Source organism: Eretmochelys imbricata, chromosome 2 (assembly GCF_965152235.1).
Source record: "Eretmochelys imbricata isolate rEreImb1 chromosome 2, rEreImb1.hap1, whole genome shotgun sequence".
In the NCBI taxonomy this organism is placed as follows: domain Eukaryota; kingdom Metazoa; phylum Chordata; order Testudines; family Cheloniidae; genus Eretmochelys; species Eretmochelys imbricata.
In genome coordinates this window covers 26,848,109-26,865,367 of record NC_135573.1, presented here as the reverse complement: position 1 = coordinate 26,865,367, position 17,259 = coordinate 26,848,109, and the positions used below count along the sequence as shown (strand labels likewise).

The following is a 17,259-nucleotide window of genomic DNA, read 5'->3' as shown; positions in this document are numbered from 1 at the left end:
TTAGCTTAAACCTCCTTCAAAGCAACAGTTAAATCGAAAAAAGCCACTTTCATACCAGAAAAAGTGTGTCCACTTGGGGAGTTATACTGGTGTAACTACATCTATTTAAATTCACATCTTCTAGACCAGATCTACACACTAAAAAGTTAAGTTGATCCAGCTGTGTCACTCAGGGGTATGAAGTACATATCCACACATATATACATACATACATACACACACAGAGAACAGAAAAGCCAGCCTAACCCTCAGTGTGGACAGCACTAGGTTGACAGAAGAATTCTTCAGTTTACCTAGGGTATGTCTACACTACAAAATTAGGTCGAATTTATAGAAGTCGGTTTCTTAGAAAGCGGTTTTATATATTCGAGTGTGTGTGTCCCCACAGAAAATGTTCTAAGTGCATTAAGTGAATTAACTCGGAGGAGCGTTTCCACAGTACCGAGGCTAGAGTCGACTTCCGGAGTGTTGCACTGTGGGTAGCTATCCCACAGTTCCCGCAGTCTCCACTGCCCATTGGAATTCTGGGTTGAGATCCCAATGCCTGATGGGGCTAACACATTGCCGCGGGTGGTTCTGGGTGCATATCGCCAGGCCCCGTTCCCTCCCTTCCTCCCTCCGTGAAAGCAAGGGCAGACAATCGTTTCGTGCCTTTTTTCCTGAGTTACCTGTGCAGACGCCATACCACGGCAAGTATGGAGCCCGCTCAGGTAACCATCACCGTATGTCTCCTGGGTGCTGGCAGACACGGTACTGCATTGCTACACAGTAGCAGCAACCCCTTGCTTTGTGGCAGCAGACGGTACAGTATGACTGGTAGCTGTCATTGTCATGTCCGAGGTGCTCCTGGCCACGTCGGCCAGGAGCGCCTGGAGAGACATGGGCGCAGGGACTAAATTTGGAGTGACTTGACCAGGTCATTCTCTTTAGTCCTGCAGTCAGTCCTATTGAACCATCTTATGGTGAGCAGGCAGGCGATACGGATTGCTAGCAGTCCTATTGCATCATCTTCTGCCAAGCAGCCATGAGATGTGGATGGCATGCAGTCCTTCTGCACCATCTGCTGCCAGCCAAAGATGTAAAAGATAGATGGAGTGGATCAAAACAAGAAATAGACCAGATTTGTTTTGTACTCATTTGCTTCCCCCCCCTTCCCCGTCTAGGGGACTCATTCCTCTAGGTCACACTGCAGTCACTCACAGGGAAGGTGCAGCGAGGTAAATCTAGCCATGTATCAATCAGAGGCCAGACTAACCTCCTTGTTCCAATAAGAACAATAACTTAGGTGCACCATTTCTTACTGGAACCCTCCGTGAAGTCCTGCCTGAAATACTCCTTGATGTAAAGCTACCCCCTTTGTTGATTTTAGCTCCCTGAAGCCAAGCCTGTAAGCCGTGTTGTCAGTCGCCCCTCCCTCTGTCAGAGCAACGGCAGACAATCGTTCCGCGCCTTTTTACTGAGCGGACGCCATACCAAGGCAAGCATGGAGGCCGCTCAGCTCACTTTGGCAATTAGGAGCACATTAAACACCACACACATTATCCATCAGTATATGCAGCACCAGAACCTGGCAAAGCGATACCGGGCGAGGAGGCGACGTCAGCGCAGTCGCGTGAGTGATCAGGACATGGACACAGATTTCTCTGAAAGCATGGGTCCTGCCAATGCATGCATCATGGTGCTAATGGGGCAGGCTCATGCTGTGGAACGCCGATTCTGGGCTCGGGAAACAAGCACAGACTGGTGGGACTGCATAGTGTTGCAGGTCTGGGACAATTCCTAGTGGCTGCGAAACTTTCATGGAACTTTGTGACTTGCTTTCCCCTGCCCTGAAGCACATGAATACCAAGATGAGAGCAGCCCTCACAGTTGAGAAGCGAGTGGCGATAGCCCTGTGGAAGCTTGCAATGCCAGACAGCTACCGGTCAGTTGGGAATCAATTTGGAGTGGGCAAATCTACTGTGGGGGCTGCTGTGATGCAAGTAGCCCAAGCAATCAAAGATCTGCTGATATCAAGGGTAGTGACCCTGGGAAATGTGCAGGTCATAGTGGATGGCTTTGCTGCAATGGGATTCCCTAACTGTGGTGGGGCCATAGACGGAACCCATATCCCTATCTTGGCACCGGAGCACCAAGCCGGCGAGTAAATAAACCGCAAGGGGTACTTTTCAATAGTGCTGCAAGCTCTGGTGGATCACAAGGGACGTTTCACCAACATCAACGTGAAATGGCCGGGAAAGGTGCATGACGCTCGCATCTTCAGGAACTCCGGTCTGTTTCAAAAGCTGCAAGAAGGGACTTTATTCCCAGACCAGAAAATAACCACTGGGGATGTTGAAATGCCTATAGTTATCTTTGGGGACCCAGCCTACCCCTTAATGCCATGGCTCATGAAGCCGTACACAGGCAGCCTGGACAGTAATCAGGAGCTGTTCAACTACAGGCTGAGCAAGTGCAGAATGGTGGTAGAATGTGCATCTGGACGTTTAAAGGCGCGCTGGCGCAGTTTACTGACTCACTTAGACCTCAGCAAAACCAATATTCCCACTGTTATTACTGCTTGCTGTGTGCTCCACAATATCTGTGAGAGTAAGGGGGAGATGTTTATGGCAGGGTGGAAGGTTGAGGCAAATCGCCTGGCTGCTGGTTACGCGCAGCCAGACACCAGGGCGGTTAGAAGAGCACAGGAGGGCGTGGTACACATCAGAGAAGCTTTGAAAACCAGCTTCATGACTGGCCAGGCTACGGTGTGAAAGTTCTCTTTGTTTCTCCTTGATGAAACCCCCCGCCCCTTGGTTCACTCTACTTCCCTGTAAGCTAACCACCCTCCCTCCTCCCTTCGCTTGCAGAGGCGATAAAGTCATTGTTGCTTCACATTCATGCATTCTTTATTCATTCATCACACAAATAGGGGGATGACTACCAAGGTAGCCCAGGAGAGGTTGTGGAGGAGGGAAGGAAAATGCCACACAGCACTTTAAGCACAGCACTTTAAAAGTTTACAACTTTAAAATTTATTGAATGCCAGCCTTCTTTTTTTTGGGCAATCCTCTATGGTGGAGTGGCTGGTTGGCCAGTGGCCCCCCCGCCGCATTCTTGGGCATCTGGGTGTGGAGGCTATGGAACTTGGGGAGGAGGGCGGTTGGTTACACAGGGGCTGCAGTGGCAGTCTGTGCTCCAGCTGCCTTTGCTGCAGCTCAACCATACACTGGAGCATACTGGTTTGATCCTCCAGCAGCCTCAGCATTGGATCCTGCCTCCTCTCATCACGCTGCAGCCACATTTGAGCTTCAGCCCTGTCTTCAGCCCACCATCTCTCCTCCCGGTCATTTTGTGCTTTCCTGCACTCTGACATTATTTGCCTCCATGCATTCGTCTGTGCTCTGTGTGGGAGGACAGCATGAGCTCGGAGAACATTTCATCACGAGTGCGTTTTTTTTTTCTTTCTAATCTTCACTAGCCTCTGGGAAGGAGAAGATCCTGTGATCATTGAAACACATGCAGCTGGTGGAGAAAAAAAAGGGACAGTGGTATTTAAAAAGACACATTTTATAAAACAGTGGCTACAGTCTTTCAGGGTAAACCTTGCTGTTAACATTACATACATAGCACATGTGCTTTCGTTACAAGGTCGCATTTTGCCTCCCCCCACCGCGTGGCTACCCCCTCAACCCTCCCCGCTCCCTGTGGCTAACAGCGGGGAACATTTCTGTTCAGCCACAGGCAAACAGCCCAGCAGGAACGGGCTCCTTTGAGTGTCCCCTGAAAAAAAGCACCCTATTTCAACCAGGTGACCATGGATGATATCTCACTCTCCTGAGGATAACACAGAAAGATAAAGAACGGCTGTTGTTTGAACGCCAGCAAACATACACTGCAATGCTTTGTTGTACAATGATTCCCGAGTATGTGTTACTGGCCTGCAGTGGTAGTGTCCTACCATGAAGGACGCAATAAGGCTGCCCTCCCCAGAAACCTTTTGCAAAGGCTTTGGGAGTACATCCAGGAGAGCCGCGAATGCCAGGGCAAATTAATCCTTTCACATGCTTGCTTTTAAACCATGTATAGTATTTTAAAAGGTACACTCACCAGAGGTTCCTTCTCCGCCTGCCGGGTCCAGGAGGCAGCCTTGGGTGGGTTCGGGGGGTACTGGCTCCATGTCCAGGGTGAGAAACAGTTCCTGGCTGTCGGGAAAACTGGTTTCTCCGCTTGCTTGCTGTGAGCTATCTACAACCTCATCATCATCATCATCTTCTTCTTCATCCCCAAAACCTGCTTCCGTGTTGCCTCCATCTCCATTGAAGGAGTCAAACAACACTGCTGGGGTAGTGGTGGCTGAACCCCCTAAAATGGCATGCAGCTCATCAGAGAAGCGGCATGTTTGGGGCTCTGACCCGGAGCGGCTGTTCGCCCCTCTGGTTTTCTGGTAGGCTTGCCTCAGCTACTTAAGTTTCACGCGGCACTGCTTTGGATCCCTGTTATGGCCTCTGTCCTTCATGCCCTGGGAGATTTTGACAAAGGTTTTGGCATTTCGAAAACTGGAACAGAGTTCTGATTGCACGGATTCCTCTCCCCATACAGCGATCAGATCCCGTACCTCCCGTTCAGTCCATGCTGGAGCTCTTTTGCGATTCTGGGACTCCATCATGGTCACCTCTGCTGCTCTGCATGGTCACCTGCAGCTTGCAATGCTTGCCAAACAGGAAATGAGATTCAAAAGTTCGCAGTTCTTTTCCTGTTTATCTGGCCAGTGCATCTGAGTTGAGAGTGCTGTCCAGAGCGGTCACAATGGAGCACTCTGGGATAGCTCCCGGAGGCCAATACCGTCGAATTGTGTCCACAGTACCCCAAATTCAACCCGGCAAGGCCGATTTAAGTGCTAATCCACTTGTCAGGGGTAGAGTACGGAAATCGATTTTAAGAGCCCTTTAAGTCAAAATAAAGGGCTTCATCATGTGGATGGGTGCAGGGTTAAATCGATTTAACGCTGCTAAATTCGACCTAAAGTCCTAGTGTAGACCAGGGCCTAGTTACTACTTCTCCAGGAGGTGGATTAACTACAGAAGGGGTCTCAAACACGTGCCCCGCGGAGTTCTTTGCTGCGGCCTGCCAAGCTCCCCACCCCCGCCCCCGGAGTTATTTCCTGTGGCCGCCAAGCTCCCCTCACCCACCGCCCAGCACGCTGCGTCCCCACTCCTCTGCCTACCTCCAGGCGCGTCCTGCCACCAAACAGCTGTTTGGCAGCGCTTAGCGCTTTCCAGGGTGGTGGGGGGAGAAGGAGCGGGGAGCCGCATGCTCAGGGGAGGAGGTGGAGAAGAGGCGGGGATTTGGGGAAGGGATTGGAATGAGGGCAGGGAAGGGGTGGGGCAGGGGCAGGACCTCATGGAAGGGGTAGAGTGGGGGCAGGGCCGGCTTTTGTATCTTTATATGAAAAGGTGTCAGTGGTGTGGCCCTTGGGCCGATGTCCTCATGTGGCCCTCAAAGTGATTTGAGTTTGAGATCCCTGAACTACAGCCATGGGACAACTCCTCCCATCTCTGTAGTGAGTGGCTACACTCAAGTGCTGCAACTGTGCTGCTGTAGCATTTGAAGCATGGTCATTGCTCTGGTTTATACTGGTATAACTTTCCTGTTTAGACAAGCCCTTAGAATAGTAGAAACAGAATTTCTTTCCCCCACTACAGGCTCTTTGTACTACTAAGGCTAGCTCATTAGAGGACCTACTAATGGACCATGAACTGGAAGAATCCCAAGTAACCAGCCATCTCTATTGTCTCATTCAAGGACTGGAAAAAAAAAAAAATTGACCCCATACGTGTGGCCAGAAGTGGGTTTGCACATGTAAGACTTCCTGCTCCTTTTCATTGGTTTTTGTTTTCTGAACTATTCTTACAGTCAAGAAGCAGGACTGTGCAAGACAAAAAGAGAAGTAGGGACACAGGAGACAGGCAGTACTATTGGTCCTGTGCACCACAGTCTTTAGCATACTCTGATTGGTTCTACTACCTGTCATTTATACAACTCAAAGACACAATGCATGAGTACAGACAGGCATATTATATATTGCAGAACACTATGAAATGCCAAAAAATACTCAGCTAGCATCCCACTAAAATAGCACTGTGAATCAACATCCTCAGCTTCAAAAACACATTTCTTTCTTCAAAGGAAACAGTTATAACATGTACACTCCTAGGGCCTAACTCCTTTCAGTGAAGAAAAATTTCTATTTTTTCCAGTATGTTTACTTTGTGCATTTGACAGCACTCTATAAAGCCTGCTTCACTGCTGTATTGATGGCACACATGCTTTGCTGGACTAGGGAAGATGATGCTTACTAGTAACAATGAAAGGTGAAGAGGGAGTAGGCAGAAGTGTGTATAAAGAGAAAGGGAAGAGAAGGAAGACAGACAGGCCCAAGGATGTTTGGTTTCACTGTTCTTGGGGCTATCCTTCTAAACAAAAGAGGACCCTATCGTAGCACACACAGGTACTCGGCGCATCACAAGCCAAGAGACTCCAGAACACAGCAGAAAAGAGAAGAGAGGTAGATAACAATCCTGTTCCCCCCCAGACTCAGATGCAGAAAACATTCTATCACAGAAACAAAAACCACATTTTAGTGCACCCGCATCTGAGAGGCAAAGAACAATAATAACTGAGGACATCTAGTAGCGTACAGACTTCCAGATGAAAACCATGTCAACTCCTGGAAGGATTCACGAAGCTGCTGCCCACCACGGTACTAGAATCCTCCAGATTCCTTGTACTCTGTGACATCAGCCTTCACACTGAAATGATCTATGATACAGTCGTTCTTGATCTCATGGCCTACATGTAAACCTTAGGATGCTTCCAGGCACACTCTGGACCTACACGTGCAGCTGCTTCAGCCCAGGAATGGGTATTGGAGATCGCACCAGCATACCACTCTCCTGGTCTGATCAGCACCTCATAAGTCCTGTCTTACACAAGCACAGTACATCTAAACTAGGGGTTGCAAACAAAGATCGCTTAGTATAGGTAAGGCCTATAACAGCAGCCAAAGTTCTCACAAAAAAAATATACCCATTGGCCAAAATTGAAATATTTTGATGCCTAAAGTTTTTACTTAAAGAAACAACAATACAAAAAAAGTTCTAGGTGTCTTAACAATTGAAATTACAACATGCTGGCCACCTAGTAGCACTGAAAACTCATATACAGGTAATTTGTTAACTCAGCCAGCAGCCTACTCATAAACAGATTAACTCAACCAGCAAATCAAAGCAACAGAAAAGCCCTTGCAGCTACTCACCTAAATTCATAGGCTGGCCCCAAATAAATGAGTACCCACAGTGTCAACTGACTTTAATAGGAGTTTCAGGTGCTTGGCAAACCAAGCCACATATATATTTAAGGTTTCAGAGTAACAGCCGTGTTAGTCTGTATGTTAGTCATGCATCCGATGAAGAGAGCTGTAGCTCACGAAAGCTTATGCTCAAATAAATTGGTTAGTCTCTAAGGTGCCATATATATCTAACTTAGGCATGCAAGTTTTAAACTTTAGTCATTGTTTATGTGACAGTTAACTACTTCATTTCAGCTATTTATCTGGGATCACATGATTAGTGTGTTCCAATATCATCCCTGGCATTATTCTCAATGTCTGATTAAAAAAGATCCCAGCTTGTTACTGCCGGTTCCTGATCCAGTGAGGATTTTATAGGTATTGCCAATGAACAGGATCATAGAAAGAAAACCCCAGTTGTGGTTTACCATAGAGCAGAAAATGATATCTAAGCAAACATGTTCTTTGCATTATGTACCCACTTGTATTCTTCTATCTATGCATATGATCCCCAGTTTCATCTGATCACGCTACTGTATTTTGGGATATTTGTGCAACTTCTATTTTGTACTACATTGGGTCAAAAGTCCCTTTGAAAAGAATAATGAATGTTTGCCACCATCATGCCTTTGCTCAGTGCAAATAGTCTCATGGAATTGATCCTTCAAACACTTCATTATCAAGTAATCTGGTATGCTGATGCTTCAGTTTCCTAATCACATTTCATTTCCTACCAATAAAAAAAATCAGGAAACAGAGTGGGCTTAACAGAGCCTTCTTAATTTACTTCAAAGTATGGAGATATTTCTAGAATATGTTTCTCTTCTTCAGGGATATGACCTCTTGCATCTACATGTTTTACAGTGTTGGGTTTTAAATTGGTTATTGGAAATGGCATTAGTGCTGAGCATCAACGAATGACACACAGGAGGCTCTTTATTATTTAATTAAGATTTTTATTTTACTAATTGTATGAAAGCAAGTGAACATAGTAGAACATTGGAGTTTGCACTAAGTCTCTCAGCTGGGGCAACTAACATTTTCACAAACCAATAAAATTACTCAAGTGTGTAACTGTTTACAGGATCAGGCCCCATATGAATTGCAAAACAGCATGCACACAAAACAAGCCTACAAACACCAGACTGCCAATCTGATAGAGGTATCCTTATGCTGATTAATATTTCACCTGGAGTCTGACTGATACCACCATCCTATTATATTCCTATTATGCTAAACAAAAGTTAAGTGTGTCAAGTCAAACATTCAAAAAAATTTATCAAATGTTCGAAGATTACACAATAAAACACATTCTATCAAATGCCAAAGGCTACAAAACTGACTAAAAATAGGATGTGGGACATAAAGGTAAAAAAAAAAGTATTCAAATACACAAGTGTAGGTGGTGTGGGGGTGGGGAAACACACCTCCAACTCCTGGTTTTAAGAGGTGGAAATACCCAGACAGAGTGTTGAAAGTGACGCTTTGAAGAGAATTGCACAGTCATTTAAAGATTGGTCATATTGAAAGTAATATTCACAAAATAACTAAGGTAGATCAATACCTAGTAGTAGCAGCATCTATACTGATTTAAAAATAATTTTAGTTTCTCAGCTCTAAGGACCAAGATCTCCTCTAATTATATTCATGCATTTCAAGGGAGTGGGGGTGTTTGGAAATACTGCAGGCAAACAGGAAATTAAGAGAGTACTACTAAAGAAAATTATATTGCAGTATTCCAGAAGTAAATGCCCAGTTTTTGCTATTAGAGAGGCAAAGTGGTGAGATTAATATCTTGCACTGAACCAACTCCAGCTGGTGAGAAAGACATGCTTTTAAGTCACACAGAGCTCTTCTTCAGGTCTGGGAAAGGTACCCCAAGCATCACAATTAAATGCAAGGTGAAATAGATTGTTTATCCTAAGTAGTCAGCACACATTTTAAGGGACCAAAGTATCTTTTTTCTCAGGCTACCAAAAGGAACATGATTATGTAAAACTACTTAAAAATGTCACCTCTGTTTTGGAAGAAAAGGGAGACAGCACTGGTAACTGTAAGTGGACTGGTCATCTCCTGAGCACTCCCTCAAGGCCTGAGGTCGATCTGCAGGCGCACTGCCTCAGTTTCCCTATTCTTCAGCTTAGGGTCCCTTAAATCAAACAACTCTTCATTAATTCAGCCAAACCCCTGCTTGGCACTGGATTAAAATAACAAAATCATACCAAAGACATTATACAAAATGAAGGTGCATCGTGTATCCAAAAGTCATCTGCTTGGTGTGAAGAACAGAACTAAAGCCCAAATGCCTTTGACCACTTGAAAAGCACAACTATTAAAACTGCTTTAGTCAAATGGATGATTTGTTTTTATGAAATAATTAAATCAAGTACTTGTACAAGTTACCAAGAGTACAAGTCAATGTAGTTATAATGCACCCCAGTAGCTGGAACTTTGTCAGCTAGATACTCTCTCAGAATGCCCAATTTACAAATCAATTCAACACAATGAGAAGGGAATACAGTTTGCATCAAAACCTGTGGATTACCAGATAAATAATGCCAAATATGTAAACAGAACTTGTATTTTTAAATTTAAAAAGGGTAGGAGGGACATCTTTTTGCACGTATACCATCATTTGTTCAAGATTTCCAACTTTTATATGCCGTTAATCAAAAGTGTGATTTATATTTGGCCTTCCAAATTCAATCAGTGATAATAGCTCAGTCTAACAACTTTAAAATGCCAGTTTATTTATAATTTGCAGTGTTTTTAATCTTACTATGGCTCTCTAGTTTTCAAATTGAACAGCCTAAAGAATAATGAATGATTTTTTCTTCTACTGCCTCAATAGGAGAAAGTGAAACTTGATGGTGCTACCCAGTAGCACGGTACACCTCTGAAGACAAAAAAGGGAATTATACCTATTTCGTTAAAATATAGGTAGTCAGGTAACCTTGGTTCTATATCTATATTACTTTCTACCTCTGTGAACATGGGCAAGGCTGTCTTTGCACTTCAGGTCTCCCATTTGTTAAAGGGAAATTACTATTTAATAGTCATTTATATTACAGTAGTACACAGAGGTCAGTGCCCCATGGCACTAGGCACCATATAAACCAAAAAAAAAAAAAAAAAAAAAAAGGAATGGTGCTTGTCCCAATGAGCTTGCAACTTAAGCTAAAAATACCTACCTACCTTTCATTGAAGTCCTGAAGATTTATTCTTAAATGCCTACAAAGGACTTAAAGATCCTTGAATGAAAGTCACTATAAAATCTAAAGTACAACACAATTTAAAATAAACCACTGAAATTCAAGTAAAATAAAAAAAATATTTGAAACAGTATTGAGGTAGCAACTCTGGAGCTGCTCTACAGTAATTTATGAATATTGTATGTTGGCCCGGTTATTGGGATGTTTACCGTATGGGTAAGTTTAATAGAGGGCTGTAAGAAACAACCAACCAAGAAGGAATTAAATGCCTCAAGATCAATCACTCTGCAACAGACACTTGACAGTTAAGGGACAAATGCCAAACTATTAGCTTTGAAGATTTTCCCTCCTCCCCAACCAACCTGCACAATTAATTTTGTCCAGAAGGACCAAAGTCCAGGAACACACAGTGTCACAGGAATGCTGGTTGTTGAAGAAAGCAAACATCTCTCATAGAAGAGGAAGGTAGTTGTTTAGAGGAGTTATTTCAGGGACCAACGCTGAGACACAAGCACCTGTTCCAATGTCTGGAGAAATTAGGTTGCCAAAAGGCTTACCATCCCTGATAGCAAGATAGACATGCTGTTTTTAAATCCTCTCTAAAATCTTTGTTCCTACTGCAAAATAAACAGTACTTTGTTTTTAAAATGCTGTTTGGTCATTATATGAACCACAGGTCGCAGATTCCTGAAGGGAAGAACAACAGATACCAAACCTAGTCAGACCTGCTAGGTAAGCACAGATCATACACATGCTATTGTAGCCCAGCGCCCATTCTAAGAGTGGGTGAACTGCAGAATTCTGCCCTGTGATAAGCAAAGACATAAGGCCTGAGGGGGTGCACTCAGACCAGAAAAGGGATACAGGTGCAGCTAACCATGTAACCATAACAAGCAAATATTAACAGAGGGGGAAATTAATGTTGCCCTTATTAATGTATGAATGTTTGTTACACAAACAGTATGCACACTTTCCAAAGGTTACTCTTCCTTAATATTTATTAAATTGTAAACTCTTAGGGCAGGAATATATCCTAAAGAAGCAATAGGGCTAATCTGATTTACACTTGGACTAGGGAAGCTGCAGTTTGAGAAAGAGGAAGTTCTGACTCCCTGATGTTCTCTCCCCCAGTATCAAATAAATCTCAGCACTACAAAGAACCAGTCTTCTGATCTCCAAGTTACTTTGCACCAGTGAAATATTCTAGCAAGCTTCATTCTGTTATTACCATAATCAGAAATGTCATAAAAGGAGAAAGATAAAATACAACAAATGCTTAGGAGAGAGTAACAAGGACTATTTACTCAAACAGAACGAAAGAATATAATGGAAGGCTTTTGTAACATTGCACGAAGTGATTCTAGAAGACATATTTCATTTTTTGTTAGTAACTTTCATTCTTGTGTTCTGCCTTCATTGAGGCCAAGAATTTAGGGCTGGATATTTCTCTGAATGTTTTTGATATCCGATTCTGTCATAATTAAAACAAAACTTCCTGAGGGGTATTTCTGGAGGCATTTGACCTCTTGCTTCAGAGCTCAACCTATCTGAGTTCAAGATGTGACCTAACCAGGACTGAGACTCAGAAATGTTACAATAATACAAACAACAAACATCATCCTAAGGGGCAGATTATTTGACATTTTCCTACTGCAAGGTTGTTACACCTTCCTCTTAAGCATCTGATCCAGTAGGGGGAATTCTCATGTTACTATAGACATGGGGTTCTCCAACTGGGGGTCAGGATCCCTAAGGGGATTGTGAGGTTATTACATGAGGGGTTGCGAGCGGTCAGGCTCCACCCCAAACCATGATTTGTCTCCAGTATTTCTAACGTTAAATATATTAAAAAAGTGTTTTTAATTTATAAGGGGGGGTTGCACTAAGAGGCTTGCTATGTGAAAGGGGTCACCAGTATAAACCTTTGAGAACCACTGCTATAGAGAGATGCCATGGATCTTTCCAGGATCTCGGGATCTAGTGGGAATTCCAGGACCTTTCTTTCCTAGAAACAGCTCAAGTATTTGCCTCTGCTGTTGCTCTCAGCTTTCACAAGCAGTGGCAGCACGAAATTTACCTGACTCTCGTCAGTTTTCACACTTCTGTAGTTTAAGAAAGCTATTACTAGCCCCTCCAACACTGCAAGATGTCTGCAGACAGGAAGAGAACACTGGTTTACCCTCATTTCACATTTGGAAGTGTCTCTTCTCGAGCACAAGAGCCAAAAACACTATTTTAATTGGCAGATTTACCTCCCTTCACCCAGTCACTCATTACACTTTTCAGAGTAGCAGCCGTGTTAGTCTGTATCCGCAAAAAGAACAGGAGTATTGTGGCACCTTAGAGACTAACAAATTTGAGCATAAGCTTTCGTGGGCTACAGCCCACTTCATCGGATGCATGTCTTTGTGATTCTGGAACAGTAATGGGAAGTTATAATTAAGGCTCCCTTTTTGTCACGGATTCCGTGACTTTCCGTGGACCTCCATGACTTCTGCAGCGGACAGTACACCTGACCTGGAGGCAGCCTGATCAGCTCAGGCAGCTCCCGAGCCAGGCGCACCGACCACTGCTGTGGCAGTCGCGGGTCCCCTCCTGCCCCTCAGCAGCAGGAGTTTGATTGTGGAAGGGGCTTAGGGCTGGGGTGCAAGACAGTGCTTACCTGAGGGGGGGGCGTAACAGGATCTCAGCTCCTAGGTCTACATGCATCCCCGCCCGCAGGCACCACCCCTGCATCTCCCATTGGCCACGGTTCCCAGCCAATGGGAGCTACAGAACCAGGGCGAGCGGAGGCAGCATGTGGAGCTAGGGTTGCCGCTTTCCAGGAGCTGGGTAGGGAACCTGCCCCAGCCCCATGCTGTGACCCCAGACTCCCCCCAGCATCTGTAGCTCCCCTAGCACCCTCCAGGGCCACCCTATCAAGCTGCCTTCCCCACCCCACCCCCAAGTTTTAGTCAAGGATATATAGTAAAAGTCATGGACAGGTCACAGGCTGTGAATTTTTGTTTACTGCTTGTGATCTGGCCATGACTTTTACTAAAAATACCCATGACTAAAACTAACCTTAGTTATAATCAAATGCTAGGATGGGAGTTCTAGGTTGTTGGGGTTTTTTAAGCTTACTATGATCTTACCTGTCACTACTTGGCCAGAGCTGCCCCTTTCCACTTGAACAGAGCATAGAGTACTTCAGTGATGAACTGACCAGAGTAAAAGCACACAAGCAAGCAATAAGCAATGCCAGATTACTTAATACTAAGAAGAAAACTATACTTTTTATCCTTAGAAAGTTTAATTTATCCTTGACATCCCAGTGATGCAAGTATCAGCTGTATCTTACAGGTGGTGAAATGGAGAAAGGTCAACTCACATACCTAAAGACACAGAGCCAGCAGCAGAATCAGGATTAGAGCTTCACAGACCCTCACTTGTAGACCTATGCTCAGGCTCCTTTGTCAGAGGCTGGCCTCTGCATGAGACTCACATTTACCCATTATTTCACACTAATTTTACTCCTGGGGGAATTCTGTGCCAAAAAAAAAAATTCTGCACATATTTTAAAATTTTGCTAATTTTATTTGTCAAAATTACACTATATAATCATGCCAGTTTCAATTATTTTGGTAATTCAATTATTTTGCCAGTTTCAATTATTTCAGGTATATTATTTCAAAATGCCAGTCAGTCAGTATGTCTGTAACAATACAGGTTTCAGAGTAGCAGCCGTGTTCATCTGTATTCGCAAAAAGAAAAGGAGTACTTGTGGCACCTTAGAGACTAACAAATTTATCTGAGCATAAGCTTTCGTGAGCATCCGATGAAGTGAGCTGTAGCTCACGAAAGCTTATGCTCAAATAAATTTGTTAGTCTCTAAGGTGCCACAAGTACTCCTTTCCTTTTGGTAACAGTACAGACACACACAAAAATTCACCCAGGAGTTAAAGAAACCCCTATGACAACCCCAGCCCAGACACTCACACCCCCTCCCTCCCAGAGCCCAGCCATGCACCCCGTCAGACCAGACACTCACATCCCCCACTCCCCAGAGGCCAGCTGCAGGGCTTTCCAGCCCAGAAACTCACATCCCCTTGCCACCAGAGTCCAGCTGCACCCTCCCCCAACCCAGACACTAACACCCTCTAACCCCCAGAGCCTAGGGATCCAGAGGGAGAAACAGCCTGATGTTGAGTCCCAGGCTTGCACAGAGTTTCCTGCGCACCACCGCTTCCTTCCTTCAGAGCGTGCTGGGAACTGCAGCTGCTGGGAACCCTGCAGTTCTCTCCTCCTCCCCTGGCCTTGTCTTCTATTTGCGAGCTGGGCTCTGCCAGGTCCAGCAGCTCTTAGTGGCGGCCAACAGCTCTGAACCCATTTCTTTGGGGAAAAAAGGAAATTCTCCACGCACAATTTCTGAAAAATTCTGCATTGCGCAGTGGCGCAGAATTCCCCCAGGAGTAACTAATTACCCACAGTTACATTTATATTGATTTAACATTAATACTATGGTAGATACAAACGTCTATAACTAAAATGCCACAAAACATTATTGATGAAAGAAATTTAACCCATTCAATTTCCTACATGCTAGTTAAAGGTTAGTAGCAATTGGACATCTAACATAGTGAATGCCAGTGAAAATGAGGTAGGATCAGAGGCTACAAGGAAAGAACAAATTAAAAATTACTTAGACAAGTTAGATGTCTTCAAGTTACCAGGGCCTGTTGAAATTCATCCTAGAATACTCAAGAAGCTGACTGAGGAGATATCTGAGCCATAGCGATCATCTTCAAAAAGTCATGGAAGATGGGAGAAATTCCAGAGGACTGGAAAAGAGCAAATATAGTGCCAGCCTATAAAAGGTGAAATAAAGACTAGCAGGGGAATTACAGACCAGACAGCTTAACTACAGTACCCAGAAAGATAATGGAGCAAATAATTAAGCAATCAATTTGTGAACACCTAGAAGATAAGATAAGTAACAGTCAGCATGAATTTGTCAAGAACAAATAGTGTCAAACCAACCTAATAGCTTTCTTTGACAGGGTAACAAACCTTGTGGATAGGGAGGAAGGGGGAGATGTGGTATACTTTTACTTTAGTAAGGCTTTTGATACTGTCTCCCATGACCTTCTCATAAACAAACTAAGAAAATACAACCTAGATGGAGCTACTAAAAGGTGGATGCATAAAGGATTGGAAAACCGTTCCCAGAGAGTAGTTACCAGTGGTTCACAGTCAACCTGAAAGGGCATATCAAGTGAAGTCCCCCAAGAATCAGTTGTGGATCTGGTTCTGTTCTTCATCAATGATTTAGATAATGGCATAGAGAGTACACTTGAAAAATTTGTGAACAATACCAAGCTGGGAGATGTTGCAAGTGCTTTGGAGGATAGGATTAAAATTCAAAATGATTTGGACAAACTGGAGAAATGGTCTGAAGTAAAAAGGATGAAATTCAATAAAGAAAAATGCGAAGAACTCCATTTAGGAAGGAACAATCAGTTGCACACATGCAAAATGGGGAATGACTGCCTGGTAAGGAATACCAGAGAAAGATCTGGGGGCCATAGTAGATTACAAGCTAAATAAGAAAGCACAATGTAACACTGTTGCAAAAAAAGCAAACATCATTCCGGGATGTACTAGCAAGAGTGTTGTAATCAAGACACGAGAAGCAATTCTTCTGCTCAACTCCACGTTGATTAGGCCTCAACTAGAGTATTGTGTCCAGTTCCGGTCACCACATTTCACAAAAGATGTGGACAAATTGGAGAAACTTCGCAAAAGAGCAACAAAAATTATTTAAGGTCTAAACAACATGACCTATAAGGGAAAATTGAAAAAATTGGATTTGCTTAGAGTGGAGAAGAGAAGACTGAAAAGGACATGATAACAGTTTTCAACTGTTACGGGCGGGGGGGTGGGGGTGGGGAATGTTCTCATTAACCTCTGAGGATAGGACAAGAAGCAATGGGCTTAAATTGTAGCAAGGGTGGTTCACGTTGAACATTAGGAAAAACGTCTTAGCTCTCAGGGTAGTGAAGCACTGGAAAAACCTGCCTATGGAAGTTGTGGAATCTCCATCATGGGAGATTTTTAAAAGCATATTACACAATCACCTATCAGGGACAGTCTAGATAATACTTAGTTCTGCCATGAGTGCAGGGAACTAGACTAGAAGATCTCTGGAGGTTCCCTCCAATCCTGTGATTCCATGTTTTATTTATACCTTTAGTATGCTAGGGCATTGGAACGTGGAGGCAATAAACGTGGGTGAGACCATGGTAGCAGGTCGCATCAGATTCCATTCCCAGTACCTAGGACCCTACCAAATTCATGGCCATGAAAAATGGGTCATGAACTATGAAATCTGGTCTCCCTCCATGAAATCTGTTTTTTGGTGTGCTTTTATCCTATACTATATAGATTTCATTGGGAAGAACAGCATTTCTCAAATTGCGGGTTCTGACAAAATGGAGTTGCGGGGGGCAGGTCACAAGGTTATTTTAGGGGGGTTGTGGCACTGCTACCCTTACTTCTGTGCTGCCTTCAGAGCTGGGCAGCTAAAGGGCAGCAGATGCTGGCCAGGATCCCAGCTCCGAAGGCAGTGCCCCACCAGCAGCAGTGCAGAAGTAAGGGCAGCAGTATCATGCCACCCTTACTGTTGCCTTCAGAGCTGGGGGGCCAGAGTGTGGCAGCTGCTGACTGAGGACCCAGCTC

The 17,259-nt window shown here is 44.2% G+C and overlaps 1 protein-coding gene across 1 annotated transcript in view; it reads right to left on the bottom strand.

The window, feature by feature from the left end:
- EIF3H (eukaryotic translation initiation factor 3 subunit H) overlaps positions 1-17,259 on the bottom strand; it is a 120,212-nt gene that overhangs the window by 102,266 nt on the left and 687 nt on the right. The gene's annotated exons all lie outside the window — the stretch shown is intronic.